This window comes from Rutidosis leptorrhynchoides, chromosome 7 (genome assembly GCF_046630445.1).
Source record: "Rutidosis leptorrhynchoides isolate AG116_Rl617_1_P2 chromosome 7, CSIRO_AGI_Rlap_v1, whole genome shotgun sequence".
NCBI lineage: Eukaryota > Viridiplantae > Streptophyta > Magnoliopsida > Asterales > Asteraceae > Rutidosis > Rutidosis leptorrhynchoides.
Window position 1 is genome coordinate 89,870,662 of NC_092339.1, and position 18,436 is coordinate 89,889,097.

The window sequence follows — 18,436 nt, forward strand, 5'->3', positions numbered from 1 at the left end:
AGGTTTGCAGGCAGTGAATTCTTTGTAGGTGCATCCTACACGATTTCCTGTACTGCTAGATCCAAGGTTATTGTTGGTATGTAGCGCAGCCTGTACTGCGGCTATTTTTGAAGCTAGAAAAGTACGGAATTCCTCTTCATTCATATTCACGGTGTGTCGAGTAGTCGGTGCCATTTCCTTCAAAATATTCAAATGGAACAAGTTAATCATACAGAATATTAAGAGTAGTTAATAGTATTTCGTAGCATAATATGAACTCATTTATAAAAGCTTTTTCTTCATATTAGCGTTTTATAAGTTTAAATTCGGGTAGTACCTACCCGTTAAGTTCATACTTAGTAGCTAATATACAATTCAACTACTACAATTCTATATGAAAAACTGATTATAATAATATTTCGAGTTCAAACTTTTATACAATATTTTACAAACTTACAATACCGCTTATTTTACATAAAGCATGAAATATAGCACACAATAACTTTGATACAAGATAGTTGTGAAGATAATTCTAGCTAGTACACAAGTCGTTCAGCAAAGGCAATAAAGACACGTAATTCATACGTCCAGAAACAAGTCATGCATTCTGGTTTTACTAGGACTACTTCCCATCCTTGGTCTTGTGGAACATAACCGTTATGGCCGTTGATAAGACAGCGTGTTGTAACGTCGTCAAAGGGACGAGGGTTACGTAATGTCCAACAGTCCCGTAACAATCTAAAAACCTCATTTCTTACCCCAATTACCGACTCCGTCACTTGTGGGAACGTTTTGTTTAATAGTTGTAGCCCGATGTTCTTGTTCTCACTTTGGTGAGAAGCGAACATTACTAATCCGTAAGCATAACATGCTTCTTTATGTTGCATGTTAGCCGCTTTTTCTAAATCACGAAGTCCAATATTCGGATATATTGTGTGATGACCCGGAAATTTCGACTAAATTTAAACTTAATCTTAAATGATTAATGATTTCGACACGATAAGTAAAGTCTGTAAAACTGAATCTCAAAAATTTTAAACTATTCAAATACCCTTCAGTTGTTCTCAACGATTCGCGAACCATTATATGTAAATAGATACATATATATACTATAACTTGAAAATGTAAAAAAAAGTTTTAATTGCATGTTACCGTACATTAAACTTATTGGTTTAAATATCTATTTGAATATATATGATAAGTTGAAATATTTATTATTAAAATTTATTTATAAATAACTTCCAATGTGTATTTAAAAAAAAACTGATTTATATATATTAAAAAGATATATACATATATATAATTTCAAGTTATTTAGTAAACGATAGTAACATTTCAAATTGCTACAGTACCGAAAATGCTACAGTGTTTTTGAAAATCACTATTTGCTACAGTGAAATTGACTTTGCTACAGTGAATTGCTACAGTAAAAATTGACTTTGCTACAGTGGTATATTTTATGGATGATTTACCCTCATTTCCAGGATATTTCGCAACGATTATATGATAACTAGAATTTTAAACTTTATTCATCCACTCGTACCAACTGCCAATCATCCCGGAATAATAGAAGAAGTTAACGAGCTTCGCGCTCGAGTTGTGGCTTTGGAGAATATGATGCACAATTTGAAGGCATCACAGGCAGCACCGGTAGCACCACCAGAACCAGCAGCACAACCAACAACAGTACCAGTACCACCAACAACAACATCCGCACCGTAAACCTTAACCTCACAATCTGTCCCGCGAGTATCAACCTCATACGCACTGTAGGCATCGAAGAATACTAATAACCATAAACGATGAAGTATTAATTCATAACTTCATTGGAGAAATATCCTGCGACGATTATGTAATCTTTAATATAGAAGAGATTATTCGTTTCTAGTTCCAACCGAAAACCAAATGAGTTTAATAACTCATTAAATCTATATTACATCTGAAGGAAATATACATACATATATTTTCATAAAGATTGTAATTGAAAATCCTTTTGTACAAACTGTTAATGATGAGAATATTTTAACGGGTAGGTAATACCCTAGAAATATATAAATTCCACATTAATATGTTACACTATACATTCTTCAATTCTGATTCAGCAATCATTAACTATACTGCTCAAACCTATAGATACACGTATCTGTTCATCGCAGAATAACCATTTTCATTCAATTTCATATTCTGATTTCGATAGATCAGAATCCAAGTCAAGATTAAACGAAAAACATCACTCTTAGATTCCTACATCTTTCAAAACCATGCTTCGAAAACCATGCTTTGAATTCAGAACAGTACTAGAACATCATATGATTACATTTTGCGTTCAAACCCATCGAAATTCTTAGAAACACTTCAACTAATGAACAAACGAGAAGACAAACCAACTACACGATATCTACGAGAAGAAAGATTTGTACTTATAATCATATATCTGGAAAGCTCTCGAAACCTAAGTAAAACTTTAACACGTATCTGTGATAAAACCTTCGGCATTATTATTACTGAAAATAACCTTGCAATTCCTTTTTAAAAGTATCCAGTATTATCACCCATTCAACTAGTCAACGACGACCTTTCAGACTTATAACTTTGGCATATACGTTTTTGTTACTGGGGAACCTTTTATGTTCCACCATATTAGCAGTAAATGTACCAGCGACTCCTTCACTCTGCTATTTGAATCTCTCCGGAAATCACTATATATACATTGAAACCCTATCATTTACTCATCCACATCTTGTAACAATAGTTGCCGTTCCAACTATCGGGAATTTGCAATCAGTATTTTGAAATCTTGCAGCACGTCTACGCCAACAGTTATATGTGTACATATAACGTCTACCTCCTCGAATTACATACTTCGAATGTGAAGTTTTTGAAAAACACCCCAAACTATGAAACTAGTTCTCTGAAATTGGAACAATGCTGATGAAGCAGCAAAAACTGTAAACGACCTTAACAGTCAAAAGTTTGATGATAAAGAATAGTATGGTGGTAAAGCAGAGAAAAAGAGAAGGTTTGGAATTGAAAAACGGATTGAGCAGACCATGAAGGAGGCTGTGGACAAATCACAAAGACTAAATCTACCTTCAAAGAATCCAAATGATTCAGAGTCTGCTGAAATCATTAAAGAATACCTTGCTCCTTACACTAAAACCTTTGCGGACAATATTCTTCATCATCATCTTATCTTAAATATTCTAAGATATCATCGTATCTCCCATTATAAATATCCTCCATATTTCTGAAGATATTTTTTTAAACCATTCTTATCTGAAATCATTACCTCTTCGCGCTATCTGTGTTACATCATAAAAGAAACTATTTTAATTTCTAAAATCTAAAAAAATTCGAAAAAAATGGATGTTTTGAAGTAATGTTGGGAACTGAAGCATGAGTTAGTATAATATAATGACACTTGATCAACGTGATTATATTACAGTAAGTCATGTTGAGTTTCTAATGGAACGTGACAAAGGTTCACAGATCACACCCTCATCATAAACCATGTTACATAACTCTTTCATTCTATATAATCTCTAAATATATCAAGAAAATATATTTCTTGATGATTCGGTCTTTTCCGGATATTCTGGTAATTTGACAAGTCAGATTGTGCCATTACCGTTTCTTTCGTAGAACATTAATTATGTTTATTCTGAAATTCATACCTACGAATTATGGACCATTATTCGCTTGACTTAAGGTCGGGAAGAGAAAACGAAAGCTTGAAGCTCCGAAATATAATGGAGAATATAAAGCCCGATAACAACCCCGAAATTACAAACCGTGTATATCAATGCGTATAGCAACATAAAGACACGGGAGAATGAAAAACACTATAACCCCAAGGTAATAGTAGAAGAAAATAACTTCCTCTGGTGGTAGATGAAAAAGAAGAATGAAGGATACGATAGCCAGGAAAATATCAAGAATCAGAACTGGATTAAGCATTTTCACAATCTGTTGGGATGTATGAAATAATAAAGAAGATTATAGGAGTGTTGAAAATAAATGAAACGGAAGAGGTCAATTTATAGCGAAATATCAGACATAGCAATCGAGGTAGATTACGCATTTAATCAAAGGAAATCAAAATTTCCTTAATTCTCGAAGAATCAAATCTTATTTAGATTATGAAGATTTTCTATTCCTTAAATTCCGGAAATCAATCGTTACTACTTCAAAAGTTAAGACGAATCTCTATTCTTTCATTTCACTCTTTTACGATAACTTCTCTCATACGCTTCGAGAAATCAGATTGTTTTATCCATATTATTCAACGGTGATAAAATTCTATTTACCAACTCATATTCGTCATGAAAACATTTTTATTGTTAGCCATGACGACCTCACTCAAATTTCGGGACGAAATTTCTTTAACGGGTAGGTACTGTGATGACCCGGAAATTTCGACTAAATTTAAACTTAATCTTAAATGATTAATGATTTCGACACGATAAGTAAAGTCTGTAAAACTGAATCTCAAAAATTTTAAACTATTCAAATACCCTTCAGTTGTTCTCAACGATTCGCGAACCATTATATGTAAATAGATACATATATATACTATAACTTGAAAATGTAAAAAAAAGTTTTAATTGCATGTTACCGTACATTAAACTTATTGGTTTAAATATCTATTTGAATATATATGATAAGTTGAAATATTTATTATTAAAATTTATTTATAAATAACTTCCAATGTGTATTTAAAAAAAAACTGATTTATATATATTAAAAAGATATATACATATATATAATTTCAAGTTATTTAGTAAACGATAGTAACATTTCAAATTGCTACAGTACCCAAAATGCTACAGTGTTTTTGAAAATCACTATTTGCTACAGTGAAATTGACTTTGCTACAGTGAATTGCTACAGTAAAAAATTGACTTTGCTACAGTAACTTTGCTACAGTGGTATATTTTATGGATGATTTAAGACTATATTTTGACAAAGGTACGATTCACGAAACGTAAAGTACAAGTTTTCTCAGCGTACGAAATGGCGTTCGAAAAACCGGAACCGGGACATAAGTCGAGTGATGACGTACGACTTATCGGAACAAAAATTACAAGTCAACTATGCACGTGAATTTAATATAATATATAATTAATTATTTAAATTATATATATTATATTAATATTTAATTATGTCGACGAGCTAAATTACAAAACAATGTGAGCTGTCCCTGGTCCTCATGCGAGTCGCATGGCCAGAAGGCCATTTCCATGCGAGTCGCATGACTCCAGATTTCAGGCCAAGTGCTATAAATTCTCGAGTTTTGGCCAGATAAATCACACACACATATATATTATTTTTACTCCGTATTTATTTATTTTATTATTATTATTATTATTATTATTATTATTATTATTAATTTAAATAAGATTATTATTAATCTTATTATTTTTATTATTAGTGTTATTATTTTTGCGATACAAAAATAATAATGTACATAAAATATTACGACGGAGTGCTGTCCAAGTAATTTTCAAAATGAGTTTTCGAGCAAGCTAGAGCTAAGGAAATTATGGGTTATTGCAAAGGAGGTTATGGGTAATGTTCGGGGGTATTTTTTGTGAATCAAACCTCGTGTTTATCATCTCCGATGCGTCTACGTGCTTTCCTGCAATATTGTATATCAATATTAAACAGTGAGTTCATTTGATCCCTTTTTACATATATTTTTGGGCTGAGAATACATGCGCAGTTTTATAAACTGTTTTACTAAATGGATACAAATACTAAAACTGATTTTGTGTGAGTTTCATTGATCCCTTTTTAATTGCTTTTACAATATATTTTTGGGCTGAGAATACATGCACTTTATTTTAAACGCAATGGATACAAGTACATACTAAATTCTACACTGAGTTTGAACCGAAAATCCCTTAGCTTTGGTAACTAGTAACTGCCAGTTATAAGAACTGGTGGGCGCGAGTAGTAGTATATGGATCCATAGGGCTTGATATCCCCGTCCGAGCTAGAGCACTAGCCTTTTAACGGACGTATGCTATTTGAGAAGCGTACACGTTGGTTTGCGTGTATTATTAAGATGATTATACAAAGGGTACACATTATATATACGTTAAAGTTTAGTTACCAGGGTGCTCAATTTCGTAGAATATTTTGATAAACGTTTCTGGATGAAACAACTGAAATCTTGTGATCCACCTTTTATGTAAAACCTATTGATAAACGTTTTGAATAAAACAACTGAACTTTTGTAATCCACATTGATATACGGATTATGTGTAATATTAAAACTATGAACTCACCAACCTTTGTGTTGACACTTGAAGCATGTTTATTCTCAGGTTTCTAGAAGTCTTCCGCTGTTTGCTTATATGTTAGACAAGCTATGTGCATGGAGTCATACATGGCATATTTTTCAAGGAAACGTTGCATTCACCAAATCATCACCATGTATCTTATTTTGACTGTACTGTCAACGGAAGTACTATTGTAAACTATTATTTACAGTGATTGTCTATATGTAGAAATAATCAGATGTTGAAAACCTTTGATTTAAATATTCATTTATGGTGTGCCTTTTCAAAAGAATGCAATGTTTACAAAACGTATCATATAGAGGTCAAATACCTCGCAATGAAATCAATAAATGACGTGTTCGTCCATATGGATTTGGAGCGATCGTCACATATTGAGTCAAAATAATTTCTTAACCCATTGCGTAAAATAGCATTTAGGTTCCCCGCAATATATGCGTCAAAGTAAACACATCGTAACTTATGGATTTCCCAATGTGATATCCCCCATCTTTTGAACGAAAGCCTTTTATAAACCAAGGCATTCTTGGAACGTTCTTCGAATGTCTTACAAACTGATCTCGCCTTAAATAGTTGTGCCGAAGAATTCTGACCGACTCTAGACAAGATTTCATCAATCATGTCTCCGGGTAGGCCTATTAAAATATTGGGTTGTCTATCCATTTTGTGTTTTTATACTGTAAAATAGACAAGAGTTAGATTCATAAAAAAAAATACTTATTAATACAAGCAATTTTTACATATATCATAAAGCATAAGCACCCTATATTACATATATTACACCACACGAATACAACTATCTTATTCCGACTCGCTTGTTTCTTCTTCTTCGGTTTTGGTTCGTTTTGCCAAGTTTCTAGGGATATATGATGTTCCCCTAATACGAGCCGTCGTTTTCCACATTGGTTTAGAAAAACCTGGTGGTTTAGAGGTTCCCGGGTCATTGCTACAACATAAGGACTTCGGGGGTTGACGATACATATAAAGTTCATCGGGGTTGGAATTAGATTTCTCTATTTTTATGCCCTTTCTCTTATTATTTTCTTTTGCCTTTTTAAATTCAGTTGGGGTAATTTCTATAACATCATCGGAATTCTCGTCGGAATCCGATTCATCGGAGAATTGGTAATCCTCCCAATATTTTGCTTCCTTGGCGGAAACACCGTTGACCATAATTAACCTTGGTCGGTTGGTTGAGGATTTTCATTTACTTAACCGTTTTATTATTTCCCCCACCGGTTCTATTTCTTCATTCGGTTCCTCCTCTTCCGGTTCTGATTCTTCTTCCGGTTTCGACTCTTCTTCCGGTTCCTCTTCGGGAACTTGTGAATCAGTCCACGAATCATTCCAATTTACATTTGACTCTTCATTATTATTAGGTGAGTCAATGGGACTTGTTCTAGAGGTAGACATCTATCACATAATATTAAACGCGTTAAGAGATTAATATATCACATAATATTCACATGTTAAAAATATATAGTTTCCAACAAAATTTGTTAAGCAATCATTTTTCAAGTAAACACGGTCGAAGTCCAGACTCACTAATGCATCCTAACAAACTCGATAAGACACACTAATGCAAAATTCTGGTTCTCTAATACCAACGCTCGGATACCAACTGAAATGTCCCGTTCTTATTGATTAAAAACGTTCCATATTAATTGATTTCGTTGCGAGGTTTTGACCTCTATATGAGACGTTTTTCAAAGACTGCATTCATTTTAAAACAAACCATAACCTTTATTTCATCAATAAAGGTTTAAAAAGCTTTACGTAGATTATCAAATAATGATAATCTAAAATATCCTGTTTACACACGACCATTACATAATGGTTTACAATACAAATATGTTACAACAAAATAAGTTTCTTGAATGCAGTTTTTACACAATATCATACAAGCATGGACTCCAAATCTCGTCCTTATTTAAGTATGCTACAGCGGAAGCTCTTAATAATCACCTGAGAATAAACATGCTTAAAACGTCAACAAAAATGTTGGTGAGTTATAGGTTTAACCTATATATATCAAATCATAATAATAGACCACAAGATTTCATATTTCAATACACATCCCATACATAGAGATAAAAATCATTCATATGGTGAACACCTGGTAACCGACATTAACAAGATGCATATATAAGAATATCCCCATCATTTCGGGACACCCTTCGGATATGATATAAATTTCGAAGTACTAAAGCATCCGGTACTTTGGATGGGGTTTGTTAGGCCCAATAGATCTATCTTTAGGATTCGCGTCAATTAGGGTGTCTGTTCCCTAATTCTTAGATTACCAGACTTAATAAAAAGGGGCATATTTGATTTCGATAATTCAACCATAGAATGTAGTTTCACGTACTTGTGTCTATTTTGTAAATCATTTATAAAACCTGCATGTATTCTCATCCCAAAAATATTAGATTTTAAAAGTGGGACTATAACTCACTTTCACAGATTTTTACTTCGTCGAGAAGTAAGACTTGGCCACTGTTGATTCACGAACCTATAACAATATATACATACATATCAAAGTATGTTCAAAATATATTTACAACACTTTTAATATATTTTGATGTTTTTGAGTTTATTAATTCAGCTGTCCTCGTTAGTAACCTACAACTAGTTGTCCACAGTTAGATGTACAAAAATAAATTAATAAATATTATCTTGAATCAATCCATGACCCAGTGTATACGTATCTCAGTATTGATCACAACTCAAACTATATATATTTTGGAATCAACCTCAACCCTGTATAGCTAACTCCAACATTCACATATAGAGTGTCTATGGTTGTTCCGAAATATATATAGATGTGTCGACATGATAGGTCGAAACATTGTATACGTGTCTATGGTATCTCAAGATTACATAATATACAATACAAGTTGATTAAGTTATGGTTGGAATAGATTTGTTACCAATTTTCACGTAGCTAAAATGAGAAAAATTATCCAATCTTGTTTTACCCATAACTTCTTCATTTTAAATCCGTTTTGAGTGAATCAAATTGCTATGGTTTTATATTGAACTCTATTTTATGAATCTAAACAGAAAAAGTATAGGTTTATAGTCGGAAAAATAAGTTACAAGTCATTTTTGTAAAGGTAGTCATTTCAGTCGAAAGAACGACGTCTAGATGACCATTTTAGAAACATACTTCCACTTTGAGTTTAACCATAATTTTTGGATATAGTTTCATGTTCATAATAAAAATCATTTTCTCAGAATAACAACTTTTAAATCAAAGTTTATCATAGTTTTTAATTAACTAACCCAAAACAGCCCGCGGTGTTACTACGACGGCGTAAATCCGGTTTTACGGTGTTTTTCGTGTTTCCAGGTTTTAAATCATTAAGTTAGCATATCATATAGATATAGAACATGTGTTTAGTTAATTTTAAAAGTCAAGTTAGAAGGATTAACTTTTGTTTGCGAACAAGTTTAGAATTAACTAAACTATGTTCTAGTGATTACGAGTTTAAACCTTCGAATAAGATAGTTTTATATATATGAATCGAATGATGTTATGAACATCATTACTACCTCAAGTTTAGTAGGTAAACCTACTGGAAGTGACAAGAAATCATCTAACTTCAAAGGATCTTGGATGGCTTGAAAGTTCTTGAAGTAGGATCATGACACAAAAACAAGTTCAAGTAAGATTTTTACTCGAATTAAGATAGTTTATAGTTATAGAAATTGAATCAAAGTTTGAATATGAATATTACCTTGAATAAGAAAGATAACCTACTGTATATAACAAAGGTTTCTTGATCTTAGATGATTACTTGGAATGGATTAGAAAGCTTGGAAGTAAATTAGTAAACTTGAAGGGATTTTTGAAGTGTTCTTGAAGTGTTCTTCCTATGATGATTATAGCTTGATTCTTGAAGTGATTTTTGATGAAGATGATGATTAACTACTGGAAAAATACGTTCATAATAGTGTGGGTGTGTTGAGAGAGAATTAGAAAGAGAATTGGAAGTGAAATGGAGTGAATGATGAGTGGTAATTGGTGAGTGGTGAGTGGGGTTAAAAGGAGTTCTAGTTAGTTGACTAGCTCATGGTAGAAGTTAAAATTGATTAGTCATACATGACATAATCAAGAGTGGAATCCCATGCTAGTTCCTATTGGTATATACCCATAGTAAGTACGTTTTGAAGCTGTGTATAATACGGGTAAGAATACGACTAGAATTCTTGATGAAAGAAAAGAATGGGAAAGTAACTGTAACCATTTTCGTTAAGTATGAGTGTTTTGATATATGTCTTTAAGTCTTCCAAAAGTATTTTAATACATCTAAATACACTACATGTATATACATTTTAACTGAGTCGTTAAGTCATCGTTAGTCGTTACATGTAAGTGTTGTTTTGAAACCTTTAAGTTAACGATCTCAATTAATGTTGTTAACCCATTGTTTATTATATCTAATGAGATGTTAAATTATTATATTATCATGATATTATGATATATTAATATATCTTAATATGATATATATACATTTAAATGTCGTTACAACGATAATCGTTACATATATGTCTCGTTTCGAAATCCTTAAGTTAGTAGTCTTGTTTATATGTATATAACTCATTGTTAATATACTTATGGAGATACTTACTTATCATAATCTCATGTTAACCATATGTATATCCATATATATATCGTCATGTCGTTTTTACAAGTTTTAACGTTCGTGAATCGCCGGTCAACTTGGGTGGTCAATTGTCTATATGAAACATATTTCAATTAATCAAGTCTTAACAAGTTTGATTGCTTAACATGTTGGAAATATTTAATCATGTAAATATCAATCTCAATTAATATATATAAACATGGAAAAGTTCGGGTCACTACAGTGCGTTTAGCTCTCATTCGGTCTTCCATACTAAAAGGTTCTGTTACTTCCATAATTGAATTTGTTGAATCGGAATCACTAGAGGATTCTGATTTAATGGTTCGTTCCTCAACAATCTCTGTTTGAATGATTGGTGGTTCCGGAGGAAAATTTAATGGTTCAGGATCTATGAATTGTCCCTGAATATTCTCCAGATTCTCAATTGTGAGGTCGGGTTCAAAAAATGGATTATCGGAAATTTGAACTGAAGTACTTGGTTGACTGGATGACGATTCTAAATAAAAATCAACGGCGGTAATATTTGCTAAATGTCTTGATCTAGTTACAGGTGGTGAACGTACAAAAGGTGGTGAACGTCTTGCTCGGTGCATTCACTGAATATCCTATTAGTTTTTAAAAGGAAAGAAAAATTATATAAGTTATCCAATTAATAGACTTTTCTGATTTTGCCCACGTTTCGAATAGCCAAAAGATGCAGCAGAGGGGCAGGATTCGTTTGGTCTCAATATAATTGAGGACTGTTTGGCTCCAATAACCCGGTCCACGTACAAATTCAACTATTACTACGAACCAGAAAATTTTGATGTCTATCAATTTAACCACTTAAAATAAATTTTCGTAATTTTAAGAAATTTAGATAAGAAGTAGAAAAAAAAATCTATGTCCTAAAAACTAGAATAGCGGGAAATAAGAAAGAAAAAGAGCGTGTCGAAAAAGGTCGAAAAATAAAAATAAGAAAGAAAAAGAGTAACTTATAGAACTTAAAAACACTCGACTAACCCAACCTTATTACTATCACTAACTTAAAATTATAATCGCAAATTGAGATTACTAATTGGAATGATAATTGATACATAGGTAAAAGGCGTCTAAAAATATTAAAGCTTACAAGAAAAACTATATCCCAAATGGCAATAACTTAAAAAGAAACTAAAACTTAAAAAGGCGTCGCAGAATTCTAAAGCACTTAAATCTTAGTCTAAAGAAAAAGCACTTAAGGGATTTTACGGCAAAGCCTAAAAATCTAGAAGTAAAAATAACTATGGCAAAAACTAAGTTTAAAACTAAAAATTAGCGAAAAATACAAATATTACGCTAAAATAATTAAAAAGGGACAAAATATAAAAATATACAAAAAAAAATTGTAAAAAGTACAAAAAATATTATTTTTATAATATCTATTTTATAAAACTATTAATTTTATAATTTAAATAAACTAATTTAACTAAAATACAAATTAAATAAAAAGAAACTTAAAACTAATTATAATAATAATAAGTAATTTAGGGTTAATAATAATAATAATTAATAATTACTCCGTATTTAATGCTATTAGGGTTCCTGTGTACCCGTGTCAGGGCTGCTCCGCGAGTTGCGGTGCCCGAAGCAGGAAAACTCCGCGAGTCGCGGGGTTCTAAAATTCAACTCTGGTACAGTTTTTAATTCGACGCCTTTTTTTATTATATATTTTCTGTTTTAAAAACTAAATAAAATACTTATATAAAAAAAAACTTATATTTAAAAACTAAAATAAAAATAGAACTACTGAATAATTTTATAAATAAAAATCTTAAAACTAGATTTATATATATATATATTTTTTTTTCGGTTTTTTTATATGTTTTAAATAAAAACAAAATTTTTAAATAAAACTTATATTTTTAAAAATAAAGAAACTTTATAAAACTTAAATATTTAACAAACTCTTAAAAATATTTATATATTTGTTTTCTTTTTATGTTTTCGAATATTTAAAACGTATTTTTACAAAAGCGAATTTTAATAAAAGTAAACTAAAAATAAAAATCCTTTTTTTTATATTAACGTTGCGCTTCCGGCTTTTAAGCTAGATGTTCCCCGACAGCGGCGCCAAAAATAACTTGATGTTAAAGCAAAGGGGTATAAAATACTATTAAATTTTACAAGAAAATACTATTAAATACGATACAATTTTACACAAGATATTTATTTATTTATAGAATGGATATACTTAAACCTTGCTACAACACTTATAGGCAGTGTACCTAATCGTACAGTAGTGTAGTTTTTAGTAAGTCCGGTTCGTTCCACAGGGAAAATCTTTTAAACAAAGCTTAACGCTATATTAGTTTAATTTTATAAAAATACAAATATATATATAAGTAATATTATTATTATAAAGGGGGGTTTTTACCGTTTAATGACCGGTTTGTCGATTTTAAAACTTTAGTCGCAGTTAAAACCAAATGTAAAATAATAAAAATAAATACAAGACTTAATTTAAAGCGTAAAGTAAATAACGATAATGAAATTGTGATAAATAAAAGTGCAATAAAATAAACTTGCGATAATTAAAAAGTACGATAATTAAAAGTGCAATTAAATACAGTAACAATAAATAAAAATGCGATAATTAGAAGTGCAATTAAATATAAAATAAAGGAAATTAAATATGAAATAAAAGAATTATGCTTATTTAAACTTCCGTAATCATGATGTTTGACGTGTTGATTTTAGTTTTATGCCCATGGGTTAATTGTCCTTTGTCCTGGATTATTTAATATGTCCGTCTGGTTTTTGTCCATAACAGTCCATCAGTCATAAATATAAAGTGCGAGTGTCCTCGTCAAATTATCCTTATACCCGAAGTCAAATATTCCAACTAATTGGGGACTTAAACTGTAACAAGATTTTAATACTTCGTTTAATAATTACACCAGGATGTCGACTGAGTGTAACCCAAGGTTTTAATACTTTGTTAACAATTATGCCAAGTGTCTGTAGTGACCCGAACTTTTCCATGTTTATATATATTAATTGAGATTGATATTTACATGATTAAATGTTTCGAACATGTTAAGCAATCAAACTTGTTAAGACTTGATTAATTGAAATATGTTTCATATAGACAATTGACCACCCAAGTTGACCGGCGATTCACGAACGTTAAAACTTGTAAAAACGACATGACGATATATATATGGATATACATATGGTTAACATGAGGTTATGATAAGTAAGTATCTCCATAAGTATATTAACAATGAGTTATATACATATAAACAAGACTACTAACTTAAGGATTTCGAAACGAGACATATATGTAACGATTATCGTTGTAACGACATTTAAATGTATATATATCATATTAAGATATATTAATATATCATAATATCATGATAATATAATAATTTAACATCTCTTTAGATATAATAAACAATGGGTTAACAACATTAATTGAGATCGTTAACTTAAAGGTTTCAAAACAACACTTACATGTAACGACTAACGATGACTTAACGACTCAGTTAAAATGTATATACATGTAGTGTATTTAGATGTATTAAAATACTTTTGGAAGACTTCAAGACATATATCAAAACACTCATACTTAACAAAAATGGTTACAGTTACTTTCCCATTCTTTTCTTTCATCAAGAATTCTAGTCGTATTCTTACCCGTATTATACACAGCTTCAAAACGTACTTACTATGGGTATATACCAATAGGAACTAGCATGGGATTCCACTCTTGATTATGTCATGTATGACTAATCAATTTTAACTTCTACCATGAGCTAGTCAACTAACTAGAACTCCTTTTAACCCCACTCACCACTCACCAATTACCACTCATCATTCACTCCATTTCACTTCCAATTCTCTTTCTAATTCTCTCTCAACACACACACACACACACACACACTATTATGAACGTATTTTTCCAGTAGTTAATCATCATCTTCATCAAAAATCACTTCAAGAATCAAGCTATAATCATCATAGGAAGAACACTTCAAGAACACTTCAAAAATCCCTTCAAGATTACTAATTTACTTCCAAGCTTTCTAATCCATTCCAAGTAATCATCTAAGATCAAGAAACCTTTGTTATATACAGTAGGTTATCTTTCTTATTCAAGGTAATATTCATATTCAAACTTTGATTCAATTTCTATAACTATAAACTATCTTAATTCGAGTAAAAATCTTACTTGAACTTGTTTTTGTGTCATGATCCTACTTCAAGAACTTTCAAGCCATCCAAGATCCTTTGAAGCTAGATCATTTCTTGTCACTTCCAGTAGGTTTACCTACTAAACTTGAGGTAGTAATGATGTTCATAACATCATTCGATTCATATATATAAAACTATCTTATTCGAAGGTTTAAACTCGTAATCACTAGAACATAGTTTAGTTAATTCTAAACTTGTTCGCAAACAAAAGTTAATCCTTCTAACTTTACTTTTAAAATTAACTAAACACATGTTCTATATCTATATGATATGCTAACTTAATGATTTAAAACCTGGAAACACGAAAAACACCGTAAAACCGGATTTACGCCGTCGTAGTAACACCGCGGGCTGTTTTGGGTTAGTTAATTAAAAACTATGATAAACTTTGATTTAAAAGTTGTTATTCTGAGAAAATGATTTTTATTATGAACATGAAACTATATCCAAAAATTATGGTTAAACTCAAAGTGGAAGTATGTTTTCTAAAATAGTCATCTAGACGTCGTTCTTTCGACTGAAATGACTACCTTTACAAAAACGACTTGTAACTTATTTTTCCGACTATAAACCTATACTTTTTCTGTTTAGATTCATAAAATAGAGTTCAATATGAAACCATAGCAATTTGATTTACTTAAAACGGATTTAAAATAAAGAAGTTATGGGTAAAACAAGATTGGATAATTTTTCTCATTTTAGCTACGTGAAAATTGGTAACAAATCTATTCCAACCATAACTTAATCAACTTGTATTATATATTATGTAATCTTGAGATACCATAGACACGTATACAATGTTTTGACCTATCATGTCGACACATCTATATATATTTCGGAACAACCATAGACACTCTATATGTGAATGTTGGAGTTAGCTATACAGGGTTGAGGTTGATTCCAAAATATATATAGTTTGAGTTGTGATCAATACTGAGATACGTATACACTGGGTCGTGGATTGATTCAAGATAATATTTATCGATTTATTTCTGTACATCTAACTGTGGACAACTAGTCGTAGGTTACTAACGAGGACAGCTGACTTAATAAACTTAAAACATCAAAATATATTAAAAGTGTTGTAAATATATTTTGAACATACTTTAATATATATGTATATATTGTTATAGGTTCGTGAATCAACAGTGGCCAAGTCTTACTTCTCGACGAAGTAAAAATCTGTGAAAGTGAGTTATAGTCCCACTTTTAAAATCTAATATTTTTGGGATGAGAATACATGCAGGTTTTATAAATGATTTACAAAATAGACACAAGTACGTGAAACTACATTCTTTGGTTGAATTATCGAAATCGAATATGCCCCTTTTTTATTAAGTCTGGTAATCTAAGAATTAGGGAACAGACACCCTAATTGACGCGAATCCTAAAGATAGATCTATTGGGCCTAACAAACCCCATCCAAAGTACCGGATGCTTTAGTACTTCGAAATTTATATCATATCCGAAGAGTGTCCCAGAATGATGGGGATATTCTTATATATGCATCTTGTTAATGTCGGTTACCAGGTGTTCACCATATGAATGATTTTTATCTCTATGTATGGGATGTGTATTGAAATATGAAATCTTCTGGTCTATTGTTACGATTTGATATATATAGGTTAAACCTATAACTCACCAACATTTTTTGTTGACGTTTAAAGCATGTTTATTCTCAGGTGAATATTAAGAGCTTCCGCTGTTGCATACTAAAATAAGGACAAGATTTGGAGTCCATGTTTGTATGATATTGTGTAAAAACTGCATTCAAGAAACTGATTTCGATGTAACATATTTGTATTGTAAACCATTATGTAATGGTCGTGTGTAAACAGGATATTTTAGATTATCATTATTTGATAATCCACGTAAAGCTTTTTAAACCTTTATTTATGAAATAAAGGTTATGGTATGTTTTAAAAATGAATGCAGTCTTTGAAAAATGTCTCATATAGAGGTCAAAACCTCGCAACGAAATCAATTAATATGGAACGTTTTTAATAAATAAGAACGGGACATTTCAGTTGGTATCAGAGCGTTGGTCTTAGAGAACCAGAATTTTGCATTAGTGTGTCTTATCGAGTTTGTTAGGATGCATTAGTGAGTCTGGACTTCGACCGTGTTTACTTGAAAAATGATTGCTTAACAAATTTTGTTGGAAACTATATATTTTTAACATGTGAATATTATGTGATATATTAATCTCTTAACGCGTTTGATATTATGTGATAGATGTCTACCTCTAGAACAAGTCCCATTGACTCACATAATAATAATGGAGTCAAATGTAAATTGGAATGATTCGTGGACTGATTCACAAGTTCCCGAAGAGGAACTGGAAGAAGAGTCGGAACCGGAAGAAGAATCGGAACCGGAAGAAGAATCGGAACCGGATGAAGAAATAGAACCGGTGGGGGAAATAATAAAACGGTTAAGTAAAAGAAAATCCTCAACCAACCGACCAAGGTTAATTATGGTCAATGGTGTTTCCGCCAAGGAAGCAAAATATTGGGAGGATTACCAATTCTCCTATTAATCGGATTCCAACGAGAATTCCGATGATGTTATAGAAATTACCCCAACTGAATTTAAAAAGGCAAAAGAAAATAATAAGGGAAAGGGCATAAAAATAGAGAAATCTAATTCCAACCCCGATGAACTTTATATGTATCGTCAACCCCCGAAGTCCTTAAGTTGTAACAATGACCCGGGAACCTCTAAACCACCAGGTTTTTCTAAACCAATGTGGAAAACGACGGCTCGTATTAGGGGAACATCATATATCCCAAGAAACTTGGCAAAATGAACCAAAACCGAAGAAGAAGAAACAAGCGAGTCGGAATAAGATAGTTGTATTCGTGTGGTGTAATATATGTAATATAGTGTGCTTATGCTTTATGATATATGTAAAAATTGCTTGTATTAATAAGTATTTTTTTTATGAATCTAACTCTTGTCTATTTTACAGTATAAAAACACAAATGGATAGACAACCCAATATTTTAAGAGACCTACCCGGAGACATGATTGATGAAATCTTGTCTAGAGTCGGTCAGAATTCTTCGGCACAACTATTTAAGGCGAGATCAGTTTGTAAGACATTCGAAGAACGTTCCAAGAATGCCTTGGTTTATAAAAGGTTTTCGTTCGAAAGATGGGGGATATCACATTGGGAAATCCATAAGTTACGATGTGTTTACTTTGACGCATATATTGCGGGGAACCCAAATGCTATTTTACGCAATGAGTTAAGAAATTATTTTGACTCAATATATCCGAATATTG

At 31.4% G+C, this 18,436-nt stretch overlaps 1 pseudogene; it reads left to right on the top strand.

The window, feature by feature from the left end:
- Window positions 1-18,436, top strand: part of LOC139859425 (uncharacterized) — a 69,321-nt pseudogene that overhangs the window by 27,731 nt on the left and 23,154 nt on the right.